A 10116-nucleotide genomic window follows, 5' to 3' on the forward strand; every position below is an offset into this window, starting at 1 on the left:
TCAGGGTGGTGAGTTCAAGCCCCGTAATGGGCATGCCAGTCAGGTTCCATACCATCACCACAGAGCCTGAGACCGGACTTGAACCCGTGAACCAGAGATCATGACCTAAGCTAAGATCAAGAGTCAGACACTTAACTGACTTAGCCACTCATGTGTCCTAGGAGAAGAATTTATTAAGTACTAGTTATAGTGTTAGAATCTCCGTTTATGATAGAGGACTAATTTATTTTCCCTTATGCTGGTATGAATTTTTGCTTTATGTATGTTTGGATTAAGTACAGGTAAGTTGGACCAACTGTGTTTTACCATGAAATGTCTGTTTTCAGGTAGACAAACTTATCTACAATTAGCATATCTATACCAGCATAATTTTTGTTAGTAACTACCTAGTATATCTTTTAATTTTGGGCCTTTGGTTTCAGCTGTAATTTTAGCCAATATTATAGCATTTGAGTTTTCTTTTTTTTTTTTTTTAATGTTTATTTATTTTTGAGACAGAGAGAGACAGAGCATGAACGGGGGAGGGTCAGAGAGAGGGAGACACAGAATCTGAAACAGGCTCCAGGCTCCGAGCTGTCAGCACAGAGCCCGACGCGGGGCTCGAACTCACAGACCGCAAGGTCATGACTTGAGCCAAAGTCGGCCGCCCAACCGACTGAGCCACCCAGGCGCCCTGCATTTGAGTTTTTAAAAAGTCAGAAATATTTTCACTTGTGTTCCCATAGGATACAGTGAACAAAGATCAGAAATTTGCATTCTCAAAGGATACAATGAACAAAGCACATTTAACTGGTTTCTTCAGGCAAACTAAGACATATAGCCTATAACATGTCTTTGGTTCTTTACCAACAAATGAGTTAGAGACAGGCGATAGATCAGAAACTCTGTATTTGATTTAGGAACTGTCTCATAATACGCTCATTGGATAACATATTAGAGCTTTTTTTAATAATCTTTCCTGAAAATTCGTTACAGTTTGACCCTTGGACATCAAGGTTTGAATTGCATGTGTCCTCATACCGTAGCAAGTACTATAAATGAATTTTCCTTAATTCTTTCCTGCTTGTAACTTTATTATAATAATATAGTATATAATACACATAACATGCAAACTGTGTGTTATTTTGCTATTATCATTATGGCTTCTAGTCAGCAGTAAACTTGTGTATAAGAAATTACACACAGATTTTGGCTGCAAAAGTATTGGCACCTCTAAACCCTGCCAACAGCTTTAATTGTTCAATTAAATTCTTCTGAATTTAATTTTGTATAAAATATTTCTTTGTGAAAGACTCATACAACTGAAGTATCAGGAGTAATGATCATCTTATCATTGTCTATAGCCATGGAACAGTCTAAATTTTGAAAACCAAAGGATGGCTTAGAGGGAGGTAGTGGTTTCAAAGGGTAAACAGATGGTAAAAAATGCTAGTTTTTCCTATCATTTGTTTCTTAATACTTCCTCACTGAAAAGTTGTGAATGATGTATTTTGTGTGATGTTTTCTTACATATTTGTGGCCTGTTTCTGATGAGTACCAACCAACTTTTAGGTCTCAGTACAGGCAATGTATGTGAGCGGAAGGGCCCAAAAGAAAGGAAAAGTTAAATAAAAGAAAAAAACATTTTTTAAATGTTTATTTTGGGGAAGAGAGAGACAGAGCACAAGTGGGGGAGGGACAGAGAAAGAGAGAGAGACCCAGAATCCAAAGCTGAGCTGTCAGCACAGAGCCTGAGGTTGGTCTCGAACTCGTAAGCTGTGAGATGATGATCTGAGCCAAAGTCCGAGGTTTAACCAAGTGAGCCACCCAGGCGCCCAAGAAGTAAAAGAAAAAATTTTAGAATAAATTTAAAAAAGGAACAAATGAAGGATGTTCTGACTGGTAGTAGTAGCAATTGTGATAATTATTTGGATTCTAAGTATGTAAGATGATAAAATTTCACTAAGGGGATCTCTCTGTTGTACAGTTTAAATGATGCAAACATAAAATGCCATAGTTTTTGTTTCTTAGGAATGAAAATAGTAAAGGAAAAGATACTCTCAATGACTCATGCCACACTCTCAGAAGTGGGAATTTAAAAAAATGCTTGTTCATATGTTATGTGTGCCTTTTACACAAAGAGATCATGCCTAAAAGAGCTGCTATATCTCTGTTCATGCAAATGCATTATTTGAATGTCTTGCAAGGGTTTAAAAGAGAGCAACTCAGACATACATGCTGCCTAGAAAAACATGCTTTGTAGAATGGAAAACAATTACATCATGTACTTTGAAATATTGATGAGAGGAGGAAAGATTAAGAGTAATGCTTGGAAATTAAATGACTCTTTATACTAAACAAGTTAAGTTTACTTTTTTTTATAGTTTGCAGAGAGTTTTCATATGTTCAGATGTCTTTTTTTTTTTCAGTTTAAGTTAAAATATTATGTTCATTGATTTATAAGTGTTAACCTAGTACTTAATTCCTGAAAGAGTCCCCTTGATATATGTAGTACCTTTTAAATTTATTGCTGGCTATGTTTCACTAAAAATAATAATAATAATAATTGAGATTCTGCAGTTTGCTCTTTTTATCACTTAGTCATATTAGAAAGTTTGCGTAGAACTGGTATTTCATGCTTAAGCGTTCACCAGAATTCACTGTAAACCACAAAAGCTATGTGAGCCCTTTTGTCTCTTCTATTTTTGGGGAAATATTTTTATTTAAAATTTATATTTCTTTCATAGATGTACTATAATTCAAATTATGTCTTTGTTGGGTGAGCTTTGGTAATTGTGTCCTTCAAAACTTTGTCCATTTCATGTAAGTTATAAATTTATTGGTATAAAATTAATCATGAGATTCCATTATCCTTGTGAAATAGTGGATTCTATAGTGTAACTATTTCACTCTGGATATTGGTAATTTGTGGCTTCTCTTTTTTTCTAGGTAGCTAGATATTCATGACTTTACTCTTCAAAGAATCAACTTTTTTTAAATTTTTTTTCTTTATAGTTTTCTGGTCTCATTATTGATCTTTGCACTTAGAACAGGTGTCTTCTCTGCTTTCTCTGGCTGTAATGTGTGCTTCCTCACTTGGATGCTTAGCTTTTTTCCTAACATAATCATTTACTACTATACAGTTACATCTGTGTACTACTTTGTTCAACCCACAAATTCTAAAATGTACTATATAACAAGTTTGGGATGACTGGCTGCTCAGTCTATACAGCATGCAACTCTTGATCAGAGGTTCATGAGTTCAAGCCTCATGTTGGATGTAGAGAGAACTTTTCTTTAAAAAGAGAGGAAAAAAGTTTTCTTTTGAGACCTTTTCTTTTTTTTTTTTTCCCAACGTTTTTTATTTATTTATTTTTTTGGGACAGAGAGAGACAGAGCATGAACGGGGGAGGGGCAGAGAGAGAGGGAGACACAGAATCGGAAACAGGCTCCAGGCTCCGAGCCATCAGCCCAGAGCCTGACGCGGGGCTCGAACTCACGGACCGCGAGATCGTGACCTGGCTGAAGTCGGACGCTTAACCGACTGCGCCACCCAGGCGCCCCAATTGAGACCTTTTCTTTAAGCTATAACTATTTAAAATTATACTGATTAATTCCCAAGCATTTGGGATTTTCCAGGTATCTTTCTGTTACTAGATTCTAACTTAATCCCTACTTTCCTTCCCTCCTACCTACTTCCCTCCCTTTTTCCTTCTTTCCTTATTAAAAAATCTACCTCCAACATGGAGCTTGAACTCACAACCCAGAGATCAGGAATTGCATGCTCTACCACCTGAACCAGCTAGACACTTAAATATTCAATTTCTTTATAGTCAGAGAAACTACATTTTGTGAGTTTTACATACCTCAGAATATAGTATGTTTTGTGGAATGTTCTATGTGTTCTTGAAAATATTAAAACTGCTACTGTTAGCCCCTAACACCCCTAGCCTGTGTGGCTCAATTGGTTAAGCATCCGACTTCAGCTCATAATCTCATGGTTCGTGGGTTTGAACCCCAACTCAGGCTCTGTGCTGACCGTTCAGAGCCTGGAGCCTACTTCAAATTCTGTGTCCTCATGACTCTACCCCTCCCCCATTCATGCACGCACTCTCTTGTCTCACTTTTAAAATCTGTGAGGCTTAAAAATAAATAAAATATCTGAGGCTTTTGCGGGGCACCCGGGTGGCACAGTTGGTCAATATCCAACTCTTGATTTCAGCTCAGGTCATGATCTCATGGCTTGTAAATTAGAGCACGCCTCTGGCTCCCTGCTGACCATGGCTTCATGCTAAAGATGTGGAGCCTGCTTGGGATTCTCTCTCCCTCTCTCTGCTCCTCCTCCACTAAGCTCCCTCTCTGAGAATAAATAAACTTAAAAAAAAAAATGAGGCTTTTTTCAAAGCAGTTTTACTAAAATATAATTGATATACCAAACAATATACCTATTAAAGAGTACAAGTGTATGGTGGTTTAGTATATTCATGTATATGTGCAGCAATCATCACAATCCATTTTACAGCATTCATATTTACAAACTCACAAAGAAACCGTGTACACTTTTACTACTACCATAATCCCCCTCCCTATCCTTTGTACCCCTGCCCAGCCCTAACAGTACTTGGTACAGTTTCTCATTGTTTAAATTTGCCTGTTCTAGACATTTCATATAAATGAGATCATAAAATATGTGGTCTTGGTGACTGGAATTTTCACTTAGCATGTTTTCATATTTTGACAATTTGTAGCATTTACCAAGCTTCATTCTTTTTTTGTAATACCAGAATATCCTTTTGTATGGATACATAACATTATGGTTAGCTATTTGCTGGTTGATGGACATTTATATCGTCCCTACATTTTACTTCTAGGGATAAATCTGCTGTAAACATTCATGTACTCATATTTGAGTAGACATGTTTTCATTTATTTTGGGTATATACATTGGAGATGAATGGCTTGGTCACAACATAACAATGTTTAACCTTTTAATGAAATGCCATATTATTTTTCCAAAGTAGTTGTCCCAGCTGTACCAGCAATATATGGGAATTCTCTCTTGCTTCGTTCAGTTGTCTTACTGAGTTCTAGGAGGGTTATTTTTTTTTTTTAATCTTTAAAAATTTATTTTATTTTATTATTTTAGAGAGGGGGATAGCAGTGGTGAAGGGCAGAGATTTAAACAGGCTCCACATTCATAATGAACCCTAACATGAGTCCCACAACCCTTGGATCATGACCTGAACCAAAATCAAGATTCAGAAGCTCAAACAACTGAGCCACCCAAGTGCCCCAAAGTCTAGGAGTTCTTTATATATGAATACATATCAGATACGATATACAAATATTTTGTGAGTTGATTTCACTTTATTGATAGCGTCCTTTGAAGCGTGAAAGTTCTTCCTCTTTTTTTACTTCCAAATCCTCTTTGGCTTTTATAGTTTTATATGTGGTAAGAATCTCTGCATTTATTCAATCTTCAGATTGTTCAGCTTCTTAGATGTGTAGTCTCATGCCCTTAAATTTGTGGGTTTTTTTTTTTTCTAGCCGTTACTTCTTCAAATATTCTTCCCTTCCTTTCTCCTTTTCTCTTTTCTTTCCATTCTTCTGTTATGTATTATTTTGATACTAAAATTTTCTCTTAAGAACAAGTGCAAGCTTCTTCAGATTAGATTGTGACAACTCTTGAACAGAGTAGTAATTTTTAGTACTTTTCTTACTTTGTGGGATAAGATGGCCTAGTCTGTAAATCACCATTTCTCTAGAAGACCTAGTTGCTCTTAGTGGGAAATTACCTACACAAGAAAATGCCTGAGTACCAGAGATGCTTCTTGCTAGTGGTCATTGTTCTAAGCTTCACATGATTGAGTTTTACCTATTAAGCAGCACTCATTTGCTGTTGTGCCTTTTGGTTTACAATCCATGAGGTAGAACTCAGCAGGTGCTCTTTTAGAAATTAATATCTTACTCAACTAGTAACTCATGGTAAAAATAGTACTTGTAAATAACCTAATTAGCAGTCATCATTTAAATTAATCAGGGAATAGGCAGGTTAGAAGTTTGTGCTTTATATTGATAGATATAGTGAGTTAAAGCGAAATATGCAACTTGCTCATAATGTAAGTTAAATAGTTTCTTTTTTTAAAGCATGGTTAGTGTGATAGTTAATTCTATGTGTCAACTTGGTTAGGCCATTTTGCCTAGATATTTAGCCCACTATTATTTGAGAAGTTTCTGTGAGGTGTTTTAGATGACTAACATTCAAATCAATAGATTTTGAGTAAAACAGTTTACCCTCCACGATGTAAAGAGGCCTCTTTCAATCAGTTGAAGAGCTTTTAGAGGAAAAGACTTACCTCAGACTCAAATTGAAGTATCAACTTTTCCCTGAGTCTCCAGCCCACTGATCTATCCCATAAAATTTAGACTTGCCAGCCCCCGCATCTTAAGAGGCAATTCCTTAAATTTGTCTTTTTTTCTCTTTCACTCTATACCTCCTGTTGCTTCTCTTTTTCTGGAGAACTCTAGTACAGATTTTTGTTCTGAGAAGTAGACTGCTACAGTTACAAATCCTTAAAATGTGGAAGCAGCATAGAAATGTTACTGTGTAGAGGTGAATGGTAAAAAAATATATATATAGATTACCTAAAGCAATTATTGGTAGAAATACAGATATTGAAGTTGCTCTGGTGAGATCTTAGGTGGAAATGAGTAACATTTTAGAAACTGGAAGAAAAGCAACACTTGTTAGAAAGTGGTAAAGTAGGGGCGCCTGGGTGGCTCAGTGGGTTGAGCGTCTGACTTCAGCTCAGGTCACGATCTCACGGTTCGTGAATTCGAGCCCCGCATCAGGCTCTGGGCTGATGGCTCAGAGCCTGGAGCCTGCTTCCGATTCTGTGTCTCCCTCTCTCTCTGCCCCTCCCCCATTCATGCTCTGTCTCTCTCTGTCTCAAAAATAAATAAACATTAAAAAAATAAAAAAAAAAGACAAAAAAATTCAATTAAAAAAATGGTAAAGTATTTGGCTGTATTCTGTTTTAGTGTTTTATGGAAGATAGAATTCATCAGTGATGAATGTAGGTATTTAGCTTGAAGAGATTTCTAAGCAAGGTACTGAAGATGTGACCACGGTTCTTCATTGGAAAAAGATGGAAAGAACTTGTATTCTCTTACTCAGGTCATTAATGTAAATTTTTCAAAATGGTATAAAAAAATCTAACTACCAGTTACACACTAAAGAAGAAATACATTTTAGAATAATATAAATTCCTTTGCTTGCTTTGAAACCAGATTGTTTTTTATTAATAGCATTTGTTTTTGGGATAGTCTGCTGTCAATCTCTCTAAAGGGTCCCTTTTTGTATTTCTTCAAGAAAACGAAAGCATTTTAGAATGTCTTTACTCTGCCATACACATTTCTTTATTTGGAGTTTCCCAGAGGCAAGCACCAAATACATGTTTGCTACCCTCTGTGCTGAGACTTCTACAGGCTTCTCCTCTAATACTAAAGTAATAGTCAATAATTTTAAAGCAAGACAGGTGTAGGTCCTTTAAATGATGTAAGACATAAGATGCTTAACCACCCAGCAGTTTCAGTGATCTTAGGTGTACTTCAAATCTTAATGTATTCAAAAATTATATTTTGTATTTTAGCATCAAAACAGTTTCACATTTCTGCTATTCATACTTCATTTTTAAATTTTATTATAAATATCATGTTAACTAAGTATACTTCTGGTAACATGGTTTGTTATATATTACTAGTTCTTTACTGTCACTGAAATGTATTTTAGATCCAAATGACTTTCCATTGAAAAAAGCTAACATAATTCTGCTGTCTTCATCCATACAGTTATCTACAGAATAATCTTCCTTGGATTTTAATAAAGGTTTATCTAACAAATATAGTTACATCTATCCTTTTTATATGTGAAACCTAATGTCAAAAGGCGAGTTTAAAATTATCACTAACTTCTCACCTTTTAAAGGTCAGAAACATAGGAAACATCTTTTTTCTTTATTTTAGTGGCCACTCAATGCTTATCCTGGTGGTTTTACTAGTATTTTTGATAATCCTAGAAGATTGAACAAGAATAGTTAACGTTAACTTTTTTGTTCTGACTTGTTTGAGTGCCAATTATTAATAAACCATAATTAAGGAAGGCCTTTGGAAAATGTTGAAGAATGGCTACACTATTTTGAAATTATGTTAGTTATATTTGAAGTTAAGCAGGTTCTTTTTTTTTTTTTGAGAAAGAGAGAGAGTGAGGGCGTGCAAGCACATGGGGTGCTCAAGCTGGAGAGGGGAGGGAAGGGGAAGAGAGAATTCTAAGCAGACTCTACACTCTCAGCACAGAGTCTGATATAGGGCCTGATCTCACAAAACCTGAGATCAGAACCTGAGCCAAAGTCAAGAGACCAATGCCCAACGAACTGAGGAACCCAGGTTCCCCTAAGCTGGTTCTTTTTTACCTGTAAAATATGTTTTGTTTACCCTACCATGAATTATATCACAGTATGTTGTAATTTTAATATCTCCTGTATTTTTTAATTAATTTTTTAATGTTTATTTTTTCATACAGAGATGTTGTCCAAGTTGGGGAGGGGCAGAGAGAGAGGGACAGAATTTCAAACCAACTCCCTGCTGTGAGTGCAGAGCCAGACATGAGGCTCAAATTCACCGTGAGGTCCTAACCTGAGCTAAAATGAAGTCAGATTAACCAATTGAGCCACCCAGGCTGTGCTTTTATCATTTTCTAGAAATAAAGACCATTGTCATGAAGTTTTAAAACAACATTTAATCTTGGGGGAATAAAAGAAAGAAATTAACTAAGGTCTTTGAGAGGAAAATTATTATCTAGGAGTTTATCAGATTTCTTCTAGGTATGCCGTTGTTTTTCCTTTTTTAAGCTTATTTCATATTTTTAAGATACATGCAGGAAGGACAAATTGTATTCTGGGAGTCTGAGAATATGTGTGACACAAGTCATATATATAGCCTATATATTTAAAGAAATTTCCTAAAGTATGCTATTTGCTCTATAATTTTTACATTCTTTGTTGTTTAAAAGATTTTGTGTATCATTTAGGTCACTGTAGGGAAAGTATAGCATCTCGGATTCCATATTACAGTGCAAGCACACCATATTGCTTGACTTTAATTTTTATTATTTGTAGGTAATGTCTATGCCAAAAGTGGGCTCCAGCTCACAATGCTAAGATCAAGTAAGGCATGTGCCACGTACTGAGCCAGCCAGGCACCACTTACTGGTACATTATTTTAAACATAGTTTGGGTCCCAAGTTCAGTAGGGAAAACTCACCAAATTTTAAAGTAAAGAAAATGTAAAGTACATGCTTTTGGAGTTGCTAAATGCTTGTTTAATCAAGTATATTTCTTGTTTTCTAATTCTTTTTTAAGGGCAGTTTAAAAAGTTTGTAGAAAAGCATACCAACATATAATTGTGCTGCTCTATGTATATATTTAAAACATGGAAGTAGGAAAGTTCATTATTTATGAATCTATCATACATGATTTACATTTCAGAGGCTACCAAATACTCAAGAGAAGGTTCATATGAAAGACACTATATAGTAACAATTCATGTTTATTGAAATAACGCGTAATTATTTTCTGAGTTAAATCCTTTTCGCACATACTTTGAAAGCAGGTTGCCTGATTTTTTTTTAATTTATTGGTGTGGTAATTGCTGTAGGATAACTTCTCTCTTGCCCATATACTCAGACTGGCAAGCCAATTTTTATTGCATTTCAAAAAATTTTTTTCAAGGAAGATAACACCAGGGACTGCTAATGTTTAGGTACCCACTAGGAAGAGGAAAACATATTCACTGGCGCGGGAGTTTAGAGACTTGCAAATTTGAGAAGGCACCTCGAGGTGGAAAGGAGGATGGTCTCGGGGGAGAACCGTGGGGATGACGGCGGCCCATGAGACACAGTAGCGGACTGTCAGGCTGGTCTGCGGGCCGCCTGCTTCGCGGCGGGGTAGGACCACGGCTCCGAGCTGGCTTTACGATCAAGGCAGCGGCAGCGGCGCGTGAGCAGCAGAGGCGGGAGGGAGCGCGGAGGAGGAAAGAACGTTGTGACAGAGTCCGGCCGCCAGCGACCCCGCTGCCGGG

Source organism: Panthera leo, chromosome Y (genome assembly GCF_018350215.1).
Source record: "Panthera leo isolate Ple1 chromosome Y, P.leo_Ple1_pat1.1, whole genome shotgun sequence".
NCBI classification, from domain to species: domain Eukaryota; kingdom Metazoa; phylum Chordata; class Mammalia; order Carnivora; family Felidae; genus Panthera; species Panthera leo.